At 42.5% G+C, this 27195-nt stretch overlaps 1 protein-coding gene across 3 annotated transcripts in view; it reads left to right on the top strand.

The window, feature by feature from the left end:
* Positions 1 to 27195, top strand: part of LOC145979815 (clavesin-1-like) — a 76241-nt gene that overhangs the window by 21694 nt on the left and 27352 nt on the right. The window contains exon 1 of one of the 3 annotated variants that reach the window (XM_083112837.1): positions 17172 to 17284. The exons of 1 other annotated variant lie outside the window; for it this stretch is intronic. The gene's annotated coding sequence lies outside the window, so the exon portion shown is untranslated. Of the gene's footprint in view, positions 1 to 17171; positions 17285 to 24702; positions 24856 to 27195 lie in introns of those variants that run through there. One more of the 3 variants, XM_083112835.1, reaches the window with a different exon arrangement.

Here is a 27195-nt window from a genome sequence, read left to right as displayed (position 1 = left end):
TCGCTGTGTGGCGACCCCCACAAACTTTGTTTGAAACTTAACAAATTCCTGCCACTGGCAGGGTCTAGCTATATTGCCCTGCCACCCGAGGTTAAAGCAAAAAAAGCTATTCTCAATATTCAGAACAAAGACACCAAATGCTTCCTCTGGTCGGTGCTGGCAGCATTGCACCCTATACCTTGGGAAAAGAGTCCACGCCGTGTTGCACACTACAAGCAATATGAGTTGGAACTGGAGGATGCAATGGCGGGGATTGCCTACCCTGTAGAAGTCTCGCATATTCGCAAGTTTGAGGTTCGTGCTCGTGACTTGTTGGGCCTGCAATTAGCCATCAATGTTTACGGTCTCGAGAACAAACATGAGGTCTACCCCATCCGCGTGAGCAACGTGAGCAACAACAACGAGGCACGAGAAATCAACCTCCTGCTCATCAAGGACGAAACCCATCACCATTACACCCTCATTCGCTCGCTCTCTCGGCTTGTTTCGAGCCAACGGAGCAGTGATAGTCACCACGTCGAGGTGTGTCGCAGGTGCTTGTCTACATTTCGCAATCGAGAACAGCAGGATTACCGGCGCATCAGAGGTCCCAACATTGCTGCTGAGAAGCTAGCTCGCCACATGCTCTACTGTGGTACCAACAAGCCTGCACGAACTATCCTGCCCGAACCTGGTGCAGTAGAGTGCTTTCGCAGGCACAGTGCTATGGTGAAGCATCCTGCCTATATTGTAGCAGACTTCGAGGCCTTTCTTCAACCTCTGTCTAACTGCGAGCCCAACCCCGAAACATCCTCTACCATTCCTTTCCAAATCCACGAGGCCTCGAGTTACTCCTATGTTGTGGTGTGGCGAGACCAACATATTGCCTCCGAGCCCTATGTGTATCGCGGTCCCGACCCGGTCAAACACTTCCTGGAGAGAATGCAACAGGAAGCCATCAAGATAGGGAAGGTGCTGTTGGCCCCCAAGCCCATGCTGCCTCTGTCTCCCAAAGACAAGCATCAGCACGAAATAGCTCTAAATTGTCCTGTTTGCAACTCGGTCTTCACTGACGATAACAAAAAGGTCCACCACCATGACCATTATGGGACCGGAAGCTACATTGGCCCGTGGTGCAACAGATGTAACTCAAGAGCCAGGGACCCGCGCTTCATACCGGTCTTTTTTCACAATGGCTCGGGATATGATTTTCATCACTTGGTCACACATCTAGGGTACGACAATGCAAGAATCAATGTCCTGGCACAAAACGAGGAGCGTTATATTAGCGTCAGCAAGTGGGTGCCGATCCCCGGCGACTCAAAAAACAGGAGCATCGAGCTTCGGTTCCTCGACTCTCTGAGGTTCCTCCAGGCAAGCCTGGATGCTCTTGCTGGGAAGCTCAGAGACGACCAACTAGCCATTACCACATCAAGTTTCCCGAACTTAGATGTCGCACTCATCAGACGTAAAGGGGTCTACCCCTACGAATACGTCACCGACCCTTCCAAGTTCGAAGAAGAGTTGCTGCCTCCCCAGGATAAGTTCTACAGCCAGCTGAGAGGTTCAGGTATTACCGACGAGGAGTACAAGCATGCTCAGTCTATGTGGGTCAAGTTGGGTTGCCGAACTTTTGGTGATTACCACGATGCATACCTGAAGCTTGATGTGACGCTTCTTGCCGATGTGTTCCAGGCGTTTCGGGCGACTGCGATAAACATTTACAACCTGGACCCTGTATATTTTTACAGCCTTCCTGGACTGGCATGGTCGGCCATGCTCCTGCTGACTAAAATTAAACTTTCCCTTATCTCCGATATTGATATCATGCTTTTCATCGGGAGAGCTATCCGGGGCGGCATGGTCCAAGTGTCGCAACGCTTCGCACACGCCAACAATCAGCACATGGCCACTGGTTACGACCGCTCCCAACCATCAAGCTACATCATGTACACTGATGTGAATAATCTTTACGGGCACTCCATGATGCAGCCACTCCCAACAGGACAGTTTGAGTGGGTTGATCCTTTATACCACGACATCGAAAAAGAGTGCGACGAGTTTGGGTTTTTTGCCGAGGTGGACCTTGACTTCCCCGAGAAGCTGCAGGATACATTCTGTGACCTTTCGCCTGCTCCGGAATTCAAGTGTCCACCTGGCTCAGATCAACCAAAGCTCGTCATGGACTTGGAGCCCAAAAAGCGTTATGTGCTACACTACCGGAACCTCCAGTGGTTAATGCAGCAAGGGGTCTCGGTCAAAGCAGTTCACCGCGTGCTCTTGTTCAGGCAGTCTCCATGGTTGAAGCCGTACATCGAACTGAACACCGAACATCGCACTGCTGCCACTTCGGAACTTGATCGCGATTTTTTCAAATTAATGAACAATGCGGTATTTGGGAAGACCATGGAGAATGTGCGAAATCGCGTTGATGTGAGGTTGGTGACGAAGAAAACACAGTGTCGTCGACTTGTTGCAAGCTCGCTGTTCAGATCTCGAACAATTTACAACGAACAGATGTCTCTGATTCACATGAACCGGGGCGAGGTGCTACTCAACAAGCCCATCTATGTGGGAGCTGCAGTTTTGGATCTGAGCAAGTTGTGCATGTTCGAGACATATTACGACATACTACGTGCACACTACAACCACAATATCTCACTCCTCTACACAGACACAGACAGCTTGGTGTACCATGTTCGCACGGCCGATGCGTATGGTGATATAGCCAAAGTTCCAGCTCTTGTCAAGCTCTTCGACACATCGGGCTATCCCCAGCCAAACCGGTATGGAATTCTGCCCCGAAACAAAAAAATACCCGGCAAACTCAAGGACGAGAAAGACGGGGATGTGATTGTGGACTTTGCTGGACTTCGTGCCAAAGCCTATGCGATCCGGGCTGAGGGTTCTGTAACAAAAAAGGCAAAGGGTGTAAGCAGGCAAGTGGTTCGGGAGCACCTCAAGTTTGAGGATTACCTCGAGTGCCTCAGAACAAAATCGCCCATTCTACAAAAAGAGCATCGTATCCAAAGCGTCGATCATGTGCTTACAACTAATATTGTCAGGAAAGTTGCTCTGGATGCACACGACGACAAGAGGTGTATTCTTGAATGTGGGGTCCATACACTTCCGTGGGGCCACTATCGCCTCCAAACTAGTAAGGCCTGCCCAGAGTGCAACAAAAAGTAATAGGCAATGCAAAATGAAAAAAAAATCAATTTTAATTTACTTCAACTTCCTCGATTACATGCATGGCACAGCAAAATTAAACTTCTGGGAAACTGCTTATTGTAGTTTGTACTTGTGTATATAAAATTCCACATTTCTTATTGTGTGCTATTTTTTTAATTTTTTTTTTGTATCTAAAACTGTTCAGTTACTCTTTCATTCTTGACGTCATACACAAATGTTTTCTCTGCAATAAGAATGACACTGCACAGAGTATCTGCAGGCAAGGCGTCGTGGAACTCGCATACAATCTTGATGTTGGTACGATCGTTAACAACCACCTGTTTTCTTTTAGATGTGTTGATGACAAACATGGGTCTGCGAGCTATGAACTCGTCGGGGTTGTAGTACACGTCCACATTGCCGGAGGTCACTCTCTTGTAAGCTGTGTACGCCTCGTAAAGTTTCAGGTAATCATCGTTTGTAATGTTTAAGTTATAATTCTCGCGTGGAAAAACTTCATTCCTTCCATTTTTGAGGTAAACATTCTTAATTTTGCAATTATCGAACTGGCTAGAATCTTTCTCTTGGTTATTATCTTTCCCCGTCTGGAAGAGCACGACGGTAAACTCTGGCATATCGTACCGGATGCTGTTGAACTGCGTAGTAACATCAAATTCAAAATGGCTGCCAGAAGCAGGTTTCTGCACGCACTGGTAGCCGTAAAATTGGATGGGTACTTGGGGGTTCTTCAAAATATCGGCTTTGTACTTGAGACCGTAGTTAGATTCGTATTCTACCACAGGCATGCGCAGCTCCATGAACTGGATGACGCACTTGGCTGCGTCGGGTAGTGTGTTGGCAAGTGCTGCACCGTCTGCACCCAAGGTGCTGTAACGCATCAGCACATCGTTGTCATTGGCGCTTCTGCGAAAAGTGACGCGCAAGCCACCCTTCCACATAATCTCCGTGTAGTCGGAGAAGAAGCCTGGAAGCAAGCGCATGGGAAACAGTACTGTGTGGCTTCGAGTTTTGATTTTTGTATCTGCTTCGAATCCCCCTGCCTGGTAATATGCCGCATCGCTCTTGGAGAGTTTCAGTGTTCCCACAGCTGTAGAAGTAATCCCGGGGTAGTCAACCCTATCGATGACGGTGCCATGCTTTCTAACTTCCACTTGCGAGAACAGATGCGGCACAAAATTGTCCACAAGTTTTAAATTTGCATTGGCGTTAAATGCTTCCCCGTTGTCTCTCTTCACCACATCAAACTTGATATACAAATCAGCTCTGTGAGGGTGAATGAACCCATCCCCGACGTCCACATCGTATTCGATCTCCCTGTTCGGTTCGTTCAAATTGGCGAACGTGCGACGATTGGGTGGGAAAGATTGCAACTCGTAACTTTCGATTTGCTCCATGATTGTTATTTATTATACGTTAATCTCCACGACGGCGGTGGTAGTAGCTCCGGCAAAATTCACCACCTCATCTTTTTCGTTTGTCACTGCCAATTCTATGTTGTCTATGCGATTACGAGATATAGGGAAGTATATCGGTGGTGAGGGTGTGTATATAATCGGTTCCATGAATTCAGAGTTTGGTTTGAACGTAGCGATGATACCTGTCTGCTTGTGGCTGCCTGGGATGCCATCCGAGGATTTGGTGATCATGCCTTCTGCCACGTTGCAATGTATGTTCAGAGTTTCGATGGCTAGAAATTTAGGAATGTTGGCACCGATGTGCTTGATGCCAGGTTCGAGCTTTGTGTTGTTCTCGAATCCCAGAAGCTCTCCAACAGTGCCTAGGTCTACTGTTTCCGTAGCAGACACAATTTCAACTCTGTGAGTTACAGAATTTTGAGATAGCAGTATATTTCTTGGCAATTGGGCTTGCAAGGTAGACAGATTGTACTGTCCTGGCGTGATAACTATTTTTTCATTTCCAACAGTAATTTTGTTATTGTGCTCCGTGACATTGGGTATCAGGTACATGCTGTAGAATGCACGAAGAGCAATAGATTTAGGATAAATGATGTCGTCATGCAACGCGAGTTTCAAGACCGAAGTCTCGCTGGTGAGATGGAACACTCCCATGGTGTTTTAGGTACCACAATGCTTTCTGAAAATGCTCCACTGAGGGGTTATTTATTTTAGACATGTATGCGAGAACGGAAAGGCATAGGTGGCCGCAGTTAACATCGGTGAAACCCTGGATGCGTTTGTCATTGTAGTAGAGGTTGGCAACACTGAGATACTTCACCAACCTGGCAGGCGGTGTGCCACCGAACGAATCGAAAACAAATGCATTGTTATCGTCAATTTTGAGGTAGCATATCCAATGTGTACCAGGATTTTTGTAACTGTCCAGGTTGACCACGCCATACTCCTTTTTCTTCACAGCAGAGGGTAGAGAATCGGACATGAAAACACCCCTGAAGTTCCTTATTCCCAACAGTTCGATCAGAGATTCAATATCGAAGTTGGACAGGGCTTCTTCTTTTTTTTATATTTCTTCAAAGCATCGAGGTTGCTTTTTCGCTTTTTGGTCACACCTTTCCCCTTCTTTTCCATAGCCAGGTTGTGACGTTTCTGTTCTTCCAGCTCGGCCTTGTTCTTTTTTGCATCGATGACGGTTTTGGCAATGGCAGCACTGCCTCCTGCCAAGCTGCCCACTGCACCCAAAGCTGCCAAGATGGCCGGAATGCTGAATATGAAACCTCCAATCTTCTGCTGCTTCCGCGAATGTTGCAACTTTTTCAATTGTGGAGTGCTGAGCAGCAATTTCATTCCGTGTCCTTTAGACAAGCATGAACGTTTCTTCTCGCGTTGTTTCTTGGTGAGTAACCCATCGAGGGCACCCAGCGTTTTCAGATTCGAATATGGTATCTGGTACACGACGCCCTTGGGCTTCATGATGTAATTTTTTTTTTACGGTATGTTATTTTATATATGTTCAGAGATTTTTTGTTTTCCCTCCCGTGTAATTTTTTTTACGGTATGTTATTTATATATACTTTGCAGCTATTAAACAAATTCTATTATGTGCTTTGTTTTCTTACCAAGAAGTTCTTTTGTCCCCTTGTACACGATTCGAGTTGTACTCTCGATTAAAATAGATAGCTTCTCGTCGGATAACATGCTAGCGTATCGATCTGGTAAAAATAGACTGTATTGTCCGTTGAGCAACAGACGTACTTTGGGACCATACTGGGTTGCAACAATTGAACCGGAAGTTATTGCGTAAGGTTTGTCCACTTCCAATTCCTGAATTTTTACATACTCGACTGACAAATTTAGCATTTGTTTTAATGCCTGGACGTCACTAATTTTTTCACTCATATCGAAGAAATATTTTTTTTTGGTCTCGTAGATTTTTTACAGTGTGTTATTTATAGAAAAAAGTTTCGGCATTGCCTAATGCGATGAGGTGATCGATGATCCTACTGGTTTCAGCATTTGAAGCATACCAGTCGTCTGTATATCGTCTCCTCCCCTGTCTCCACTCGTGAAGTTCGTCCATCTTATCAGCCAATTTTTCATCAGCAGCCCGAAAAAGAGCATAGGGAGAAGAAGAAGATTTTACATCGCTTATTTTTCTCAGATGATCCAGAAGTAGCATTTCACAGGGCAAGCGAAATTGTGGTGTTATTTTAACTAAATCAATAAGCTTTTTAACATCCTCGTGACTATCGTCGAAAATAAATGTAAATATTTTGTATAACACTTCTGTTGGTAAGTCTGTTATATGCGTAGACATTTTTTACTGTATGTTATTTAATTACAGCCCCCACCCCAATTTTCGTTTTGTATTCATGGCAATGGTCGTGCCCAATGCTGCAACCCGTTCACCCAGCGAGGCGTCTCTGCTGACGAGTCTCCCGAACGCGGCATGCTCCAATTTTTTATCAGCATCGTGACGCGCATCTAAATTCGTATATGTGTTGTAAGCAATGTCGTGATCCTTGCATGCAGCATCCAGCAGATTTACCCCCTTGTCACCTCTCTCCAGTCGCCGTTCCAGTTTAGTACCCGGTCCGCAGTATTGGTAACCTGGTAGGTGCATCTCGAAGGGTAGCTTGTTGATGATGTCGTTCACGAGACCTCGACCCTCGGCCACATTCCAGAATTTGGGAGGCAGGGTGTTGATGATTTTGATAAGGTAACCTATACCTTTGTTGTCGTTGACAATAAAGTTGCTAAGCTTGGTGCTAATCATGTCCATGATGCCCACTTTCTCGTTGTGGAAGTTGCGATTGCCTGCATTTTCCTCGCCTGCGATAACCAGCAATCGATCTACAAGCTTCCTTACGTCGTCTACCCAAACAAACTCTTTAGGTAGGGTATTGTAGAGTTTGACACCGCTGCCAGTCTTGAGCTGGTTCCATATTGGCTTGATGAGGTTCCTGTATTTTTCTCCACTGCTTGATTTTACGCGATTCTGTGTTGCATCGTTGTTTTGGTACAGGGCATCCGTCATGATTAAAATTTCTGTGTAACTTTGGTAATCCTCGTCTGTGTAATCTTTAGGTTGCTTTTTGGTGATAAGTTCCCACAGGCCCACAGTGCCAGGATACCTAGTCCAGCTGTTCTTCTCGCCCAAATTAATTTTCACGTCGTCACCTTCGAACGTAACTTTTGACTTTCCAATTTTCCAAACCACACCCTCGTTAAGTTCCACAGAGGGGTACAATCCAAACACCTCGTCCTTTTCAAATTTCCCAGTGCTCAGGTAATCTCTCGCGAACGGACCTAATTCAACTACCTTGTCCGAAGAGGTACTGCCTAGAACCTGACGTCTCAGAGGTGCAGCTCCAAGTTCGAACGGGGTAGTGTGAATACTGGATATCGGTGTAGGCACAGCATAATTTCGAGCAGCAAGTGGCACGAGCTCGTTGATTAAATCTTTATTTTGCTCGGTAACATCTTTGATGTCTTTACCTAGTCCACTTATAGCATCAATAATAGGTTGGTCCTGTCGCTTTTTCTCTTCGTAAATTCCGCGATTCTCTGATTTCCAACCCCTGAAGCGTTTGGCCAGGTAGTCGCGCAGCTTCAAGTTGTCGTCTGCGAGTTTGCGTTTCATCATTTGTTATTTATAATACGTCAAGACGTTTCTTGTAACGTCGCAACGTTTAGAAAGTTGTTTATTTTGTTTCTGTATTTTCCGTCATTGGGTTTCCTCGTCATGTCTATCGTGGCGAATCCGAAATCATCTTGATTCCAGCATGAAGAGCAAAATTTGGAAAACTGATTGTAGTTCATGTCCCCGCCTACATAATCATCGTAAGCATGTTTTAAATTGGTGTGGTCTTGACGAAACAAGCAAATAAAATTAGCGTTGTCTCGGAGAAGCTGCTTGGGAATTTTAGAAAAAGTCTGAGCAAGGTAGAAGCAGTCCATGCCTCTGTGCCGCCCCTGTGTAAAAAAATTGCGAATTTCGTTATGGTTCTCCAGGATGACATCGTCGAAGACCACCACCGAATTTTCATGGCAGCAGTCTAGTGGCATTACTTCGGAGGCAAAAGTAGCTATGCTCAGCCCTTCGTACAGTTTTGTCAGCTGTTGATATTTTGCTTGCTCCAAACTTTTGGAAAAAACATACAAGTGCCTGTTCTTCCAATCTAACCAGTCGGGAGCAAGAAGAAAATTATCAATAAGTAAAGTTGTTTTCCCACACCCTGAAGGTCCGACAATAAGGCAGCGAATGTTGTCCGGCAACAGTTCGCCGTTTTTCCTAGCCTGACGCTCCGGGGGAAAATCTGGTAGTCGCCTCACCACATCCCAAGCACCCGTTACACAATCACCTCGTTTGCATCGATCCAACTTTTTTCCTCGAGTCCCAGCCATTTCACCAACAGTTTGTCACCTTTTCTACGTAATACTTTTTCGATAAGATACGTATTGGGGTATTTTGTTTTAGAGAGTTCCTCCTCGTAGAATCGCCCTTTCAAAATTTCGTCGCGATTATCTTTTATTATATACGTGTGACGGTTACCGGGTAACAATCGAGCAACAGTGAAAAGTTCCGTACTCCAGTTTTTGGTAAAGCCTTTTTCAAACATGCGCTTAAATTTACTAATTCTTACTTGGTCTCCAATTTTGAATTTCGGTTTTTTGTTAGTGGGCCGGTACTTGGGGCAATAAACAGTAGAGATCAATTGTGCCTCATCAGACTTGCTGACATCGGCAGGCTTCATGCGTATCGTGCTATGCAAACTGTGATTATAGTCGTTTACGAGTTCCGGAAGCACATTGACCCACTTGTGGTTACCTTGAAGCGTGAATCGTTTCCACATGCGTGTTTTGAGAGTACGGTTAAAACGTTCCACTACGCTGGCTTTGATGTGACTGAAAGTCGAGTAATGTTGAATATTTTGTTTCTGAACAAACTGTTGAAATATCGAGTTGTAAAATTCCTTTCCGTTATCCGTTTGAAGAAATCGAGGTCGCCTGCCACTTTCATTGAAAATAGTTTTGAATGCTTCCATTACGCACACACCTGTTTTAGCCTTGAGGGGCAAAGCCCACGCAAATTTTGAAAATGTATCTATAACAGTAAGAAGATACTTGTATCCTTTGTTGATTTTATGTAAATTTTTCAGGTTGCCGCTACTCATTTCCACAAGGTCAGCCTGCCAAAGGTCATCCACGCCTTTGGTCACCACCGCCAGTCGTTTGTAGTTTCGTCGTGCAGGTTTATGCAGCTCGTTCACGATACCCTGCCTAGACATGGCGCGAAAATAAGAATATAGCCTGGATGGGATTTCTGGCTGCAGACAATGCTGGGTTTTCTATATACAGCTTGTCACCTATTTCTATGTCGATAATTTGAGTGGCATCTTCGGCATAGGCAGTCTCGCGACTTTCGGGGTGTGTGAAATCGACCAGCTCAACTCCTCTTATTTTAGGCTCATCGCCAATGTTCGTCACGGTCATGATTGGGTAGTGGGTTGCGTGAGGCAAAGACCAGTAGGAAACCTTGACGAACTGAAGTGTGCCAGCGAGGAAAAATTGATGATAAGCTTTTGCAGGAGTCAACATGTAGAGTTTGTAACCTGGATTGAAAGGGGAGGAGAACTCTCTGTTTGGTATGCTGTACAGTTCGATGACAATCGTAGACTTGAGATTGTCGATGCTGGCATTTAGAGTGTTTACGTTGGTTCGAACCTCGGTCTCTATATCCTCCAATCTGCCATTCACCGATTCCAGGTGTTCCTCGATAGCATGAACAACAGTGTCGTAGTTTGGTTTGATCTTTACATCGACAATAAGGCTCTTGAATTTTTCATTTAAGTCATGTAGTTGGGTGCTGAAATTAGCTATAGTCGATTCCTGACTTGCCTCGATACTCCCAATTTGCTCTTTCACGCTGGCAATAATCTGCTGCAGGCTTTCTACAAGCGTCAACTTGGAGCTCTGTATTACAAGGTCGTGGACCTGGGTTCTAATTTCCGCAAACAATTCATGCAGCTCGGTGATGTTCTGGTTGGTAGGTAAAGTCGCGACAGACCCCCGTATCGATTCAATTTCGGATTGGATGTTTTTGATGTCGTCGGATTTGAGTATTCGGTTGAGAGTTCTCTTCACGCTTTTCAATTCCTGAGAGGTAGGCAGGGTGGCCACCGTGTTTTGGAGCGATTCCAAAGCTTTTTTCACCGCGTCCAACTCGGAGGCATCGGCAGCAGCACGTATGCCTTCTTGCAGTTGTGTTATGTCATCCTGGGTGGGAGTAGATTGTTGCAGGGTTTCCAACTTAGTTTGTATGTCGTCGATCAAGTGATGGAAATGAGACAACTCGGATTCTGCATTCAGATTTTCCAGTTTGGCGATTTGCTGTTGAACATTGGCCAGTGTATCCCTGATGCCCGGCAGTTTGGTTTCCAGCTCATCGTGAACGTTCGCCAGATCATTTCTAATGACAGCAAGTGCATCCTCAATATGGGTTATGGTGCCTTGCAGCTTCCCGAAATCCTCGTAGGTCTCAAGTTGGACTTTGATGTTGGCCACGCTACGGGCAATGGCGTTCAGTTCGCTAGACGACGGTAGATTGTTGATAAAATCCTCCAGTGTTTGGAGTTTAGTTTTTACTTCGTTGATGGCCGCATGCAAAGCGTCCGTTTGTAGCTCAGCCTTGATGCTTTCCAACGTAGGGATTTTGAAAGATTGAAACTGTTCGCGCAATTTAGCAATACTAGCGTTCACGCGATCGTAGTCGTCTTGTGTTTTAATGCTCTGGATGATAGTTTGCAGTTCGGTCTGGATGTTGCTTGTTTGGTCCTGCAAGCGTTGTTTCAGCTGTTCAACGTCTGAGGTTTGCGTTTGTTGCAGCTTCAGAAGTTCGTTCTGCAGATTGCCCACACTCAGTGCCAGCTTGTCGAGATTGTCTATCGACGCAAGGTCGGTGTATTTTTGCAGCAGCGATTTTAGCTCTGCATCAATCTTGAGTACAGGGTCCAAGCACTGAGACTGCAAGCTAGCTATCTCGGACTGGAGGCTGGAGTTGAGCGTGGACTGGAGGGCCTGCAGATCGCTTCGCAACTTCTTGACCCTGACGTCGAGCATGAGAAGCTCGTCGCCATGGTCGTCGCGTTTCGTATGGCCAAAAATATCGTTAGGCATTATTGTTATTTATTATAGGATAGCTAATTTTCATTTCTATGAAAAAAGGGATGAGTTTGTCGTAGTCGTCCAAGAGCTCTATGTACAGGCGATCGCCAGCAGATACATCGTACGTGGTGGTACTGTTCATCCTATCGTGTTTGATGCGATAGATGTTCTTGCCGGAGGAAATTTTGGCCTCTCCTTTATTCTCGGGATTCATGTCAAACTGCAGTTTGCCGGAGATGGGGAATTGGTAATAATTCAAGTTGTTGTTGAATATGTAGAAAGTCTTGCCCACATCCTCGTCGTACTGGGTCAGGATGCTATTCAAGTGTATAATCAACAAACCGTTGAGTTTAGATAATAGGGAGGGCAACAGGTCCCAGCTCGCAGGTGGCGACGGTGCACTTTGGGCGAATGCCTCCATAGCCTGCTTCCTGAAGCCAAACAGGTTCATAGGCATTGTTATTTTATTTTATATTTAGCGATTTGTTTCAAGCGTCAAATAATAATTCGAGCCTCGTCAGTGCTGCCAATTCCTATTTGTAGGTTAGCTTAGCCAGTAAAAAATTATATAGTAGAATTTTTTTTGAATAAATTGGCAAAAAAACCCAAGCCTCAAAAAAGGCTACGCCGAGTTGGAAACACTGCTGGTGAGGTTAACATACACCATAAAAGGCTACGCCGAGTTGGCAACACTGCTTGTGAGGTTAACATACACCGTGAAAGGCTACGCCGAGTTGGCAACACTGCTTGTGAGGTTAACATACACCGTGAAAGGCTACGCCGAGTTGGCAACACTGCTTGTGAGGTTAACATACACCATAAAAGGCTACGCCGAGTTGGAAATACTGCTGGTGAGGTTAACATACACCGTAAAAAGCTACGCCTCGCCCGAACACATGTACACTCACACACACAAAAAAAAAAGCTAAAAAAATTATACACCGTGAAAGGCTACGCCGAGTTGGAAATACTGCTGGTGAGGTTAACATACACCATAAAAGGCTACGCCGAGTTGGCAACACTGCTTGTGAGGTTAACATACACCGTGAAAAGCTTCAAAATATCAGTTGGTGAAATTTTCGGGGGGTGAGTTGGCACCACTGCGAGCCCCACATGATGATTCGAGCCCCAAATGAGGATTTAGAACCGGGCCACCTGTACTACTAGAATGACAAAAAACGAGCGAAAAAGAGAGGAAGAGAGGAAATAAAGAGAAAAGGAGTCAATAATTTATAGTCAAGGCCACCAAATAGTCAGTCCACCAAAAAGCATTTCTTCCACCCATGAACCCACTAGAGAGAAATGCCTCGACAATGAGACTCTTATCTAGGCAGTCAAGTTAAAGCAGAACACAGAAGTCACTGACTGACAGCTGTAGGATTGAAGCATGTCGATTTATGAGCCTGTGGCCATAAAAAAACAATACACAGCCTGCTGCATCGACTTTTTTTTATGTTCACATCATCGACCCTTGATTACGAAAGATAAAATAAGAAAGTGTTTTTTCCTTGGCAAAGATTTGCTTTCAGCTATCTAAAGCTTAGGATCTAATCTTCTCATGAATAAAGTAGAATGTGATTTATCTTTACGTTATCTACCATCAGATGTTAGACGTTAAAGGCCAAGTAAACTAAAACTTGAGTTTGGCACATTCTGTCTTTAAAAAAGAAAAAGATTGACTATTGATATGCGGTCGAAATAATATACGAGGCTAAATCTATAAGTTATTGATCGATGTGGTGAATGAATTGAATAAGCATTGCACTGTTTGGAAGAAGATACAAGTTTAATAAGAAAGAAAATTGTAATTGTTCAACAAACAAATTATATCCCACAGATGTGTTTAATTTATACAGGGTGCTCGGAAATTCTCCTTACAAACTCCTAGGGCTAGTAGAGGGGAAAGAGTAGACAATATTTGGAATAGGAACCCTTGTCCGGAAACGTACCGTTTCAGTGCTACAACCATGACAATGTGTCGGATGTGCCTGTGTTGGTATGCAACCGGGTAGGTAGAGACAGAGTACGAACTGCTGGCACGAGTTATGGTCGCTGCACAAGATAAGAAGGGACACCAGGTGTGATGGAGGGAGTGTACCGGAACATGATTAGTCGGTACAATGTGTGCAATGACGTTGGTGGTCGTCACATCGAGCCACTGTTGTAGTTGAGCAGTGCCGTATGCGACACATCCAGTGCAGAAGACAGAAACAAATTGTTACGTTCCACTGTCGACACAGGTGTTGATCAATGAATAGTACGTTTCTTTTTTGTTCCCTTGGCATTGTTACCAAATAAATTTGTTTGTATTATGGACTGACACACACGTCATTCACTTCTGTACGTTACGTAACACCTCAATTGACATGGTTGTAATAAATAATTACATTTTTGGTCATCAGGTGATCTTCTGACACCATGTACACAGAGAAAAATGTTTGTTTGGATTAACCAAAAAAATGGTAGTGGTGAACAAAACGTTTGTTTAAATAGGCATCAAGCAAACAATTGTTCACCATTACCAAAAGATTTGGTCAAGTTCTATTTGTTTGTCGTAAACAATTTTTTGGTTACCAAAACCAAATATTATTTTGGTAAATCTAACAAAATGCAGCCGATTTGTTTAGAAAAACCAAATAATTTAGTTAAAATTACCAAACGATTTGTTAAATAATTTATTCATAATTACTTGTTATAATCTGGCTAATTTTAGCGAGGGTGGATAGTTTTTAGAAAGTAACAGATCTCAAAATACACATTCAGAATAGAAAGTTCAGGTAGGCTAACCGATTTTCGAGCGTGTTTATTTCTCTGCGGCACACTTACCTTCTACTTATATAGTCCAGAATCAAAAGGTTGCTCGTGGGAGATTCAATTTTATTCACTGCAGTACATTTTTTTCTCCAATTTGTAACTTTAATGTTCAGGTATCTTTCGAAGAATGTTAAAGCACAAGTTTTCACTATGATTACAATCAAACGTACCATTATTTGTTGTACAAAAACTTATGTTTCTTGTACACATTTTGACAGAACCATCTAGCGGCTGGTGTAGGAAACTCAGTATAAAGTAAGTATATTCTGAGCTTTTTTTCAGAATATTAGCTTACACAGCAACATAAAGACTCGCTTAGAGTAATTACCTATCTACACGAGTTTCAATTTTCGATAAGGGACTTTCATACTACACTCGACGAAACTGGACAATCGTTATTTCAAATTCGGAAGCACGCTCACGCACATATAGTAAATTTAACCAAACGTTTTGTTTCTCTTTACTTACATATGTATCATTTTGTTTACGAGTACCATATTTTGTCTGACCAAATTTTTTGGTATTCTTAAACAAAATTATTCAGTAATTACAAGCAACATTTGGTTATCGGAAACAAAAAGCATAACCAAACAGCTCAACCAAACTTTTTTGGTAATTCCAAACGAACCAATTTTTTCTGTGTACTGCCTACCCGGTTGCATACCAACAGGCACATCCGACACATTGTCATGGTTGTAGCACGGAAACGGTACGTTTCCGGACATAGGTTCCTATTCCAAATATTGTCTACTCAGTCCTCTCTACTTACCCTAGGAGTATATAAGGGGAATTTCCGAACACCCTGTATATGATTTTTTTTTTATTTGGTGGACTTTTGGTAAAACATGGTAAGTAACATTTTGGTCATTAAAAAGTTTAGAAACTGTGCAAAGTTTTCGTGTTGTGTTTACCAATTACAGAAGCGTTCAATGAGTCCAATCCAAATTGCATTGACAAGGCAATTACACGCGAAAATTGAAGGAATGATCTTTGTAGTTTGTAAGTCAATAATGACGCAATGCGGAGGTGGGGGAGGTGTATGGGCTCCCGAAATATTATTAATTGCAGAAATTCCACAGATAGTGTCGCTTACAAGAAAATCGATTTACGATTTACGAATAACATGGGTACCCCCAGGTACCCATGTTATTCGACGCTGGGTGGGCGCCGGGGCCGCTTCCATCGTTAGAAAAGTTCCCGGATTTGAACCGGCCGGGGATCGAACCCGGGACCTTTAGCATGGTAGTCATACGCGTTACTGACTGAGCCACCGCGGCCACCTACGTTCTTGTTTCTTACGAAAGGAAACAGAAATTTGTTTCCCAGTAATATCATATGACGACGTCTACGATAGTAAGCAGTAGCGTATTGTCTCAGCCAGAGGGGGACCGGGTAACTTGTAACGTGGGTCCCCTCCGAAATGTAGAATTAACTTATTTGCTCCGTAGATAGCACACGATAGCAAACTATCCCTAATCTCATACCATTATAGCTACGCAGTTTGTCGCAAACGTAGTGTAGTGTGTGAATTGTCTACAATTGTGAATCCAGTAGAAAGATTCAGTTGCTCAGCCAGTCCATGTCTTATTACTACACAATAAACATCAAACTTGGTAATTCATGACTTTTACCGCTAATATTAGTTCTATACGTGATATTTGAAATGTAACTTGACAATAAATATTTTCAAGGGGGGCCCAAGCATTTTCATATTGAAATAAGAGCTGAAATTAATTTACCACATTATCTACATCTGTTACGTTTTACTTCAAAGGGTCCACAAACTCAGTAGGATGTGGAAACCAGGGGCAATTACCCCATTTGCCATCACCTACTCTGCCACGCAGGGTCCGTATGAGTTAAGGGTGGCCATTATTTTGTATAATTTTGTAAGTTCATTTTTCTTACATATTGATTTTTTTTGGACTAGCTAACTATTGTACGAGTACGTCCGTCCCACTCTGGCATAATTTTTTTTTGTCACTAAGGAGGCCCCCAATATTTTACTTGCAGGTGGCCCCCCCAGAGAACTGCTACGCCACTGCCCCGAGCCTTTCACTTAATTGTCATTTAGAAACCTTTACAAAAATAAATTTGTAGATCCCATTAGAGGTAATTTTACAGTATATAAATACATACGTAAATATATATATATGTGCGTGTGTATGTGAGTGTGTGTATAGTAAGAGGGAAGAAAAAGAGATAGAGAGATAGCTATTATGCCTATTTTTCATCTATCTTCAAAGATATTTGAATAGACACTAAGTTCGGAATCAATCGTTTGTTGACTGAATTTTACTAACAGTTCTATGTGTGTTCTTTGTTATAAAACCAATAATAATAATAATAATCTATGAAACTTCTTAATGAAAACTTCAGAGAAAAGTGAAGTTGAACAATAGACCAGCCATGTTTTCTGTACATTAATTACTATTAAGCGAACTGCCTAGTGACGCTATGACGCTAAATTTCATGCCAATTCATTCGGTTGCTGTGTACGTGCGTGGACAGACTTCAGGTAATTTACAGAAACTCCCTCTCCCCTTTTTTTATCTTAACAAGCTTGAAACCGCAAAGTCAGAATCATCTTGCAGTTTCAGTTCTAGTGACGTGAAGAAATACCAGCTTCTAGAGTTAATTCATGTTTATTCAGCACTTAACAATAGGATTTCGCATGGGTTGAGTCGTTGAGTCTGTGGCTATTTCAAAGAAGACCTGTAAGTATTCGTTTTCTGTTGTGGACGTTTCAGTGTTCAAATTCGTTTGCGGGATACTTGTCTATGTATTTTAGCTATTGTTTATCGTTTTCGAGGTTAGTCGTAACAAAATTATGGCATGTCTGGAATCGAACTTGAAACTAGGTATCGATTGATTGATCGATTTGCTTTATTTCACTTCCCTTTTGGGCCACTTTTTTGGCTAATTTGCGAATATGGGAATCAGTGATGAGAAATTGATGAATGGACACTCGCAAGCAGCCATGCCCAGGCAGGGATTCGAACCCGGGACCACTGGCGTCGTAGCGCGATGTGCTAACCACTCCGCCACGGGGACCGCCTGAAACTAGGTATCGAGACATGGCTGTAGTTAGAGGGGTGTGGGGGCGGCGGGCGGCTGGGAGGGGCATCGCTCAACTTGTAGTTTACAAGTCGATGCACACCAGCGCATATACCCGAAATAATTAACCGTCCTCAAAAAATAGTCACCCAACCACATGGAGAATCCTGATTATAGCAATGCGCAGTGTATTGATTCGAAGAACTTATTCAATGAAACACTTGGGTTCGAACATTTTTTATATTAACTCCATAACACATGTATATAAAATCAACAACAAGTAACTATAACAACAATATATATATCATTTGAAATTTATGGCTGTTTTAGCCCATGGCTTCATAACTTAACTTCCACTAATATATAACAATATTCCCCTTGGTTGCAAAATGAAACATAATAATAACAACAATCATAACATTTCTAATCTGGTTCTTATCTACAAGGTGGTTTATGTATCCTTGCAGACCTTCGTGTAAATGCTGCTGCTGCAGCGGACTCTTGTTAACTCCATAACACATGTATATAACATCAACAACAAGTAATTTGAAATTTATGGCAGTTTCAGCCCATGGCTTCATAACTTAACATCCACTAATATATAACACAGACAAGTCTCGACTTGGTCTCAGAGACCGAGAATGTCTAGTAAGCATCCAAACGAGAACGAGAGGAACGTAGGAACTTCTCGAGATAGCATTTGCAACGAGACAGACCCCTGTACACTCGGCCATTTGAAGGACATTATCATAACCAAAATTTATGTTGTATTCAATACCAAGATCTATTATTAATTATATAAATTATGTCATATATTTTGTTTATTGTAATTAAAGAGTCAATCTATTAGTGGTACTTGCCAGCCTGTGCTACGTTGCTGCATATATTCAGGATAAAAGCCCATTTTTTTTAGAGTTGTAGGGTTCGAAACAACGCGTTGCACATAAAAAAAAGTATTATTTAGAAAAGTTGTTGATCTTAATGACTTCCGTATGCTGCGAACGTTTGTGTGGCGACACGATGTGCTCTTCGAGACCAAGGCGAAAAAGAGACAGACCTATTCAAGTCGAGACGAGACCGAGAGTTCTCCATGTCTCGTCTCGTCTCGTCTCGACTTCATCCCTATCAATTTCCATTTTCATCTGTACTAGCCATCGAAGGACATTTCTAAAGGCACGGCATGAAAATTGGCGGCTGGACAGAATTGCGCTGTTGCCACATGTGGGAAAAGGAAAGCGAGAGCGGGACAAAAGTCGCTGGTTCCCGCGCACTGTATGGCAACGTCACCCGGACTGCGTTGCCTAGTTCGAGCGTCAGACCGACCTCTCTCCGGGGCACTTTTGTGTCATCCCTGGCCTTTAGAGCAAATACTGTCAGTTTGTATCACATGGATTACCCTTTAAACAGCCGAGCCGGTTTTCGAAAGTAACCCCTCTCTCGCCGCGGCCTTTGCGCGCGATTTTTAAATTTTTACACTTACTTCAGAAAAACGTTATGTCCCTGAGACTATTACAGCAACAATTACTTTTGTTTGAAAGCAAAAACATCGGAGCACGCCAATTCAGAAAGCCCAAGTGAGAAAAACGGGGTTGGGAGGGGCCAAGTACCCAAATTTCAATGAAAAAAAATCTGGCGTTCGCTCCCTCTTCTCCCGTTATTTTGAAAAAAAAGGAGCAAACTTTTACATTGTTTTCAAAGAGTAGACCTTGTGCAACAAAGTGAAACTTGTTTCAAGCCCCTAGTTCTCATACAGGCTGAAATATGACGCAATATGTACAATCCTGCATTTTGGCTAAAAATAGCTAATTTGCATATTAGAGAAAGGGGTGGAGGGTGGGTTTTCTTCCACATGACATTTCAAAGTCTTATCTCAACATCTGTCAGCGTTTACAACCTCACATACAAGTATGAAGGTCCTAAAAGCACATGAATGGTAATCGGAACCAGAGTCATATATGACCCATTGGCTGTTTTCGCCTATACTTTGTATGGGTCATATATGACCCATTGGCTGTTTAAAGGTTACAAAGACTACGAGATCTTTTATTCTCTTAAACGTCAGAACACACGAGGTTGTTCTCCGACGTGGTAACAACGCAAACTTCTGCCACCCGCCTAATTTCATGGCTGTGCGTTTAGTGTCGTCTTGCTTCGGGAAGGGGTGCATCAGCATGGAGACTTTTGGGGAATGCTCAAGCAAATTACCCTAGCTGGGGAATGCTTAATGAAAATTTCCTTAACTGGGGGGATAGCATCCACGTATGCCACTCTCCTCTTGAGTTTAACTCAGACACATCGATGCCCAGGGGCGGATTAAGGTGTGTGCTATTGATGCTGCAGCATTAGGCCCATTCCTGAAACAGGCCCAGATGAAAACAGACGAGAATTATCCGAAAGCTGAACAGTTTTCTTTTGCTATATTAACATGAAAATAAATCTTAGAATGAAATTTGCAGCTCCAATTTCGGACGCCTAGACACAGGTAGTAAATTTTTCACCTTGAAAGTTAGTTGCACAGAAAAAATCGACGGTATGCAGCATCAGGCTCAATTTCGTATTAATCCGGCCCTGTCGATGACAAAAGACGAAGCAAATGTCAACCTCGTCTCAAATATTTAAAAATGATGGAGACCGAGCTGTCATTTAAAATCGAGGAAAAGAACGAAAATAGAGGGCTTACAGAAGGGAGGTGGCTATTACGAGTTATGTGTGTTATCTCCGAGAAACTGTTTATTTTTAGTCTTTATTTATTTATTTATTTATTTCAGAAATTGAACGTAACAGGTATATTACCCATTAATGGCGTTCATTATACAATAATTTTGTGATAACATTATTGAAATATTGCACAGATCAATGTAGTATATAGACAGAAAACATTTAACAAACATATAAATCTTAGGTTCTATCGTAATTTATGTAATTTTAGTATATTCCTTTTCAAAATTGCGGTCGGGCAAAATAAGTCCACACTGTTTTCGCTTTTGATGGTATCATTAAAGGTTTTACACATATTCCAAATTGGGGATATTGCCAGAGCGTTGGTTCTATTACGACGGAGGCTGAAGAGTTGCGTTCTTGGTCGTAATTTGCTTGAGGGGACGTAGAAGTCGAGCTGTGACAGGGCGAAAGGAGCTTCAATGAGATTATTTAAAATTTTGTGGAGGAAAATGAGCTGATGCATGATGCGTCTGTTGTTGAGAGTTGTTAGGTTAAAATATCTAAGAAGGTTCTCACGGGATTCCATTTGAGGGTATATACCATCTAGTTTGTACTTGATGTGTCTTAAGAATTTACTTTGAATTTGTTCTATTTTGTTTATATCTTGCTGGGTTTGAGGGTGCCACACTATGCTTGCGTATTCAATTTTCGCTCTAACGTAAGCATTATAGAGCATCATTAAGCTTCCGACATTTTTGAACTCTTTGCATGTACGCATTATAAATCCCAGAAGTCGGTAAGCCTCGTTTGTTACAAAGTTAACGTGCGCGTGAAATGTAAGTCACAGACGAGATATCGATAGGGATCTGAAGTTTTCGTTTCATTTTTCCCTGAATTTAGTTCTCATATTTTACTGCAATTCGGTATTATTTTTTGCGTTTTAGGGCAAAAAATTCGGTGTTAATCGGTTATTTTTACATGCATTTTTACTGTTCCTTCTTTGCTTAAGATTTTCGCATTACTTCATTTCTGGAAAATGGAAACAAATTTTAATTTTAATGACAAAAATAAATATGGCTAAGCTTTGTGAGAAATGAACACATTTCTTCCATTTGAAAACTATTTCATCTCACCAGCTACTAAATATGAAATATTTATTGAATGACAAAACCCAAATCTTTAAACATAGTCATACACATATTTCCATAACAATGCCAAAAAATCCCTCTGCGACCATTTTGTGTACACACACATACAGGCCCTACCCACCGAAACACAACAGCTGCTTCTCCCTGAAAATTTTCCAAGAGAAGATCCCCCTGAGCGAATTCTTTCTCAGGACGAGGTAAAACACTGCCAGTCATATCTGCGCCAAACTGCAATAAATTAAACGTGATAATTAATCTCTTTTTAATCTAACTATTACCAGCTATACAACAAATGACAGAATAGCGCTTCAGATAGTTATTTTTGAACAGAAGAAGTATTATCCGAAGATTATATTGCATATTTCGTGGCGTTTCGGGTATCGGTGGTGCAACCCTCAGGAAGGTGTCTGAGAACATGATCAAACAAACCAACTTATGTATCCAAGAAAATGGTGGACACTTCGTTGTAGGGATACCCACATTTCAGGGCTGCAAGGTGTATGTAATTTATTGATATGTTCGAGAATAATCAACTTTCTTCTTTGTCGTTAAAAGTGCCTTAGTGTGATAGCCTGAGGTGAAACACGTATGTTAGTGACAATTGACAGCAACAGTGTTGCCAGTGTCCCTCGTAATATTGTGAAAACATCGATTTTTGGAACAGCCCATTTATTCCCTTGTGCAATGTTTTTGAAACTTCGTCAAAGTTCTTTTTCTGTCACGTTCAATAGATGGCCATCTAAATTGTTCGTTGGTATTGTGTAATGTTGCAATAATTTACCTCAGTGAGTTCTGTGCATCAATACACACGATTTGCAAAAGAAAAAATATCCGCCTTTGGCAACACTTTGCTTATTTGTTATTAAAACATGCATGTTCTTACATACGTTTGTCTCGCTAAATTTTCCCAATATACAGGGCATTCTCTTGGTAGATCGCGTTTCTTCTCATTCCATTTCGCTATTCCGTTATACGGTCGTGAACACCGGGTTGCTTGACTTTTCGGACACTCTGTACATTTTAAACACTTAATTTCCTCAACGTTTCGGTGTTTTCGTTAAAACTTAAACTTCACCTCCCTAGATATGGAGAACACAGGAACAATATCGAGAATATCCTTTCGAGACCGATACTAGAGCTTATGGGTATCAAGAATAGATTGAGATTGAGACGAACATTTGCAAAGTAGATAAGACGGAGAGCGAGACAAGAATTCTCGTTTACGAAACAAGACTTCGGTCTCGTCTAGATTTATAAATATTTGTATCTTTCTCGTCTCATTTCGTTTCGAGTGTCGAAAGAAGATTGACCGATTGATCGATTTGGTGTTTTAAGTCTACTTCATGCACAGTAAGGCTAATCGGGACTGGACCTATAGTTTAAAGTTGGATCCGAACCACTATGTGCCTCCACCGGTTATCGAACCCGCGACCCCTTGACTACAAGGCGACGACGCCATCGGGGATGCCTTACAAGCTCTCGAAAAGCAACGACATATATATGCAGCCACGGGGCACAGATTCATGGTTGCCAATGCTATTCATTTCTTCTGTTAGAAAACATTAAAGGAATTGGATTGGGCGATGTGGAAAGCTTCGGCAGAGTGATGACATGCATGTCGTATCATCATTACACATACGTTGAATATCCAACTGTATTTAATTCTTTTTGCATTAAAGAATATAAATTTTGCCCAAACTCCAAATGACGGATCTTGCATTGATTGGTAACATTGTTTCTAGCTTTCCGACAGAAAACTCAGAATGGTAACGCATGGCTGCATACTTGCAGGATAGAATATTCCCTCAGCTAAGTTCCACCGAACACATTGTTCATAGAAGTCGTTCGCCTTGATACTCGCTACGCGCTGTGACAGCTTGTCAGTTTCGTATGTGGTCATTCTCCATGTCTGCGTGTTCTCTCTCTCTCTCTCTCTTCATCCTTTTCTCTCTCCCTTACACTCTCTCCTTCTTTCATTTCTCTTTCTTCATCTCTCTGACTCTCCTCTTCCCTTCGCTCTCACCAGCTATTTTATCTCATCTCTCTCTTCTTCACTTTCTTCTTTGTCGTTCTTTCCTCGTTTTTATGTGTCTTACTGTCTGTCTCTCTCTCTCTCTCTCTCTCTCTCTCTCTCTCTCCATCTACATTCCTAATCCATCTCTTCTATCTCGCCCTTTCCTGTTTTTCTTTCTATTCTATCTCTCTTTGTCTATTCCATTTCTCTTCCTCTCTCTCTCTCTCCTTCTCTCCCCATCTTTCTCCTACTCTCTTCGTTCTTTTTCTTCCAGCCCTTCTCTCTATCTCCATTTATTTTATAATGTAGTCTCTCCTTTCTCTTTTCTATTATTTCCTCTCTGTCTTTCTATACTTTAGCTTTATTTCTCTTTGTCCTTTCTAATCATTACTTTCTCCATTTTCTTTCTTTATCTCTCTCTCTCTCTCTCTCTCTCTCTCTCTCTCTCTCTCTCTCTCTCTCGAATAGCACTTTGAGGATCAAAGCCTGTTTAGCGACTTTTCGATGTATGGTCAGAAAGCATTGTGTCCCATCGCCGCTGCTTTTTTCACTTTTGAGCCTGGTGCCTACACTGGGTCGACCTCGGACCCCTGGTGCCAACTTATCGTACTAGTTAAACACTTCCTATAAAATATGTTTGAAGTACTAGGTTAAGCACGCCCCTAGTGGGTACGCCACTGACCTCCTCCTACTCCAAATGCACCCATTACTCCCGATCAGAGTAAAGAACAGGAAAACAGGAAGAATCTATAGTTGAGGACTAAAAGTGGTAAACGTTGTAAGTGCCAAAAGCGAAAGTGTTGGGAAATCGCATCGTTCCGCACATGAGCCCTTAAGAACGTGCACACTAGTGACCTCTTTACACGCCCTTTGAACTACTTAGAGGGCTACCAGCCACATTTCACGTTTACCACATTATAAAGCATGGCACATTTCACAGTTTAACGTGGAAAACGGTGTTTGAATTATTGTGGCACTTACAGCGTTTACCAATTTTAGTCTTCAGTTAATCCCACGTTACATCCTACCGGAAATCGTAGTACCTTTTGGTAACCAATACCCCTTCTAGTACCGATGAAGGACATAGAAAGCCATATGTGGACACTGGAGTCGAGTACATCCTCGCAATGTACACTGCTCAATGCCAAAGTTGGGACGCGATAGGGATTGCACAATTATTTTAACAGTTTCTGCACGGATCCAGGAAACCTCGTCATGCAAGATCGTTTGCTTTTTTCGCTCAAAGTGTTTGTGTTGCCACCATGCGGAATATATTGACTCTGATTGTCTGGATTCACCTTCTAGTGACGCTCAAAAGAGACGCCTTCTCTTTACTATATCCCATTGTGTCGCCGTCTGGGGTTCCAAGTTCACCTCCTCGCATCTGACTATTTCCCAACGCTCAAAGGTAAGGCGATTTGCATACAGTAGCTCAGGATTCTAGTGAGCCCACGTGAACGGTTCTTGGTTCAAGTAACAGTTACTTTTAGGAACCGGAACACACTTACTTCGAGAGATAACCAATCGTTTTGATTGTTGAACACGAAGGTTCTGGTTTCAGATACCGGTCAGTGCGTGCCAGAGACCTCTAGATACAGACTGGAAACGATGCGCTTTTGTTTGAAGCATCTTCGCTCGCGCACAACCAGGGGGATAGAAATATAGCGGAGCTGCGCAGGAGAGCTTGTTATTATTTCATATTTACGAAGAAATTATTTGTTCTCACGTGTGGAGTGGAATATGTACGAATGGAGAGTGTGAGCCTCACAGGGAAGGGGTGTTTGAGCTACAGTTTCTTATTATGATTTCTTTACATAATCACATAATCTCTATAATCACCCCCCCCCCCAGATAAATGCACTTATGCATTCTGTGCTGCAATTTGTTTACATTCATCCGGTAGAATGATTTGTCCCGAGTCTCACACCTCTGAATGACCTCCTTCGTCCGTGTGGAAGTGAATTATTCATAGCAGGGAAAATATGAAAATCTGACGGGCCAGGTCGGGGCAATAAGGTGGATGGGGAAGTGCGGTGAAGCCACACTCGACCAAAGCAGCCTGTGCAGTGAGGCCTTACCGACAGAGGTACCGAATAACGGTTCTGTAGGCCACTCTCTTCTCTGACACTTCATTCATTTTCAACCTGACAAAAAAATAGAAGGAAACGTGTGAATTTCATAAACGTTCGCACAGACAGTCCCGAGACTCAAATCTCACATTCTCAAAAATTTTAACTACCTAACATCGCCCCTCCCATGTGAGGCTCAGAACTTTTCACTCCCCCCTCGTAGAGTTATATCCTTCTCATTAAACTTAAAAATTGCAATCTTCTGTGGTGAAATGACTCACAATCTTCAAAATAGTTGTTACAAGTGCAAATATGAGTAAGCTCGCAACTATGATAGTATCCCCCAGCTTGGAAATTTTTGGTTTCAAGTTGACCCAAGTTAAAATGCTTACTTTCCAGTCTGGTACCTAGAGGTCTGTGATGCGTGCATTGCTATTGTTAATTTATCACTTCCATTAATTTCATCCTCGTTTTCTCGATAAACCTTCAGTAATGGCTTGAGAATTGATAGTCGAAAGGCAGAACGGAGTGGACATTTATGGAGATGTAAGACCGAAGCGACACCCGACACATGTCGCTTGGGAACGAGCCAATCAACAGCAATGCTTCACACCGTAGTTGCATGACAGGCCGCACAAGCTTGCGTTAGAAATCCTCAAGTAACACATGTCCAGATATTATTAGAATAATTAAATCAAGAAAACTTAGATGGGCAGGCGATGTGGCACAAATGGGAGAGGAAAGAAGAGTTTACAGGATTATTGCTGGGAAACCTGATGGTAAGAGACCGGTAGGAAGGCCAAGGCGAAGATGGAGGGATAACGTTGAGATGGACCTAAAGGGTGGAAAAGATTGGATTAAACTTGCCCAGATAGGACGGATGGAGGGCTTGTCTTGCAGCAGCCATAAACCATAATATACTTTGAATGCAATACATGCAATGCGTATTTGGCTAAAAGTGCGTCTGAGTGTTTAATATTTCTTGTTTGTTGTAAGTGGAAAGTGAGTGAGTGATACGTACTTGTCCACTGAAGGGGCATTCGCCCTCCCGTCCCCTCTGGACGTTGAGTAACAACGGCAACTGCAGTAGTATTATCCTTGACTGCACAATAAATTCAGATCGAGTTAATCGTGATTTTAAGTCTGAATGAACAAAATGGACGATTGAAGACAGAATGGCATTTCCATACTTTGTCAGCTAGTTGGCCGAGCGCATTAAGATGTCAACTTTCTGACTCACCCCGAAGTTCTCGGGTTTGAAACCTGACCTGGGCATGAGTGTTATTTCTTAATATCCTTTCATCAATTTCATCAAATCATAACTCATCCTCATCGACGCGATTAGCGACGATAAATAGCAAAATACAAATACATCCATGACTTGCCCAGGATTCGAAACCAGAAGCCCTATCTACGGCAGCACCTCACAGACCAGCCCAAAGTATCATGTACATTGACATCAAGTTAAAAGATTTCTGATTTACCACCCAGAAAAATATATATCATTGATAGATTATATTTTATTATACCGGGTGGTCCGAAAGTTCCGGAACGGTCACATATCGTGAGAAATACACATGGAATCGGAAAATGAAAAAATACGTGTTGAATAAGTGAAAGAAAGGTATTCAATGATATCACACTTGATTCCCCACCCCCGCCCCCTGGATTGCAGATTC

The sequence above is a fragment of the Lepisma saccharinum genome, chromosome 26, assembly GCF_977018435.1.
Source record: "Lepisma saccharinum chromosome 26, izLepSacc3.1, whole genome shotgun sequence".
NCBI classification, from domain to species: Eukaryota; Metazoa; Arthropoda; class Insecta; order Zygentoma; family Lepismatidae; genus Lepisma; species Lepisma saccharinum.
The sequence above is the reverse complement of the archived record's forward strand: the minus strand, read 5'-3'. Positions and strand labels throughout refer to the sequence as shown.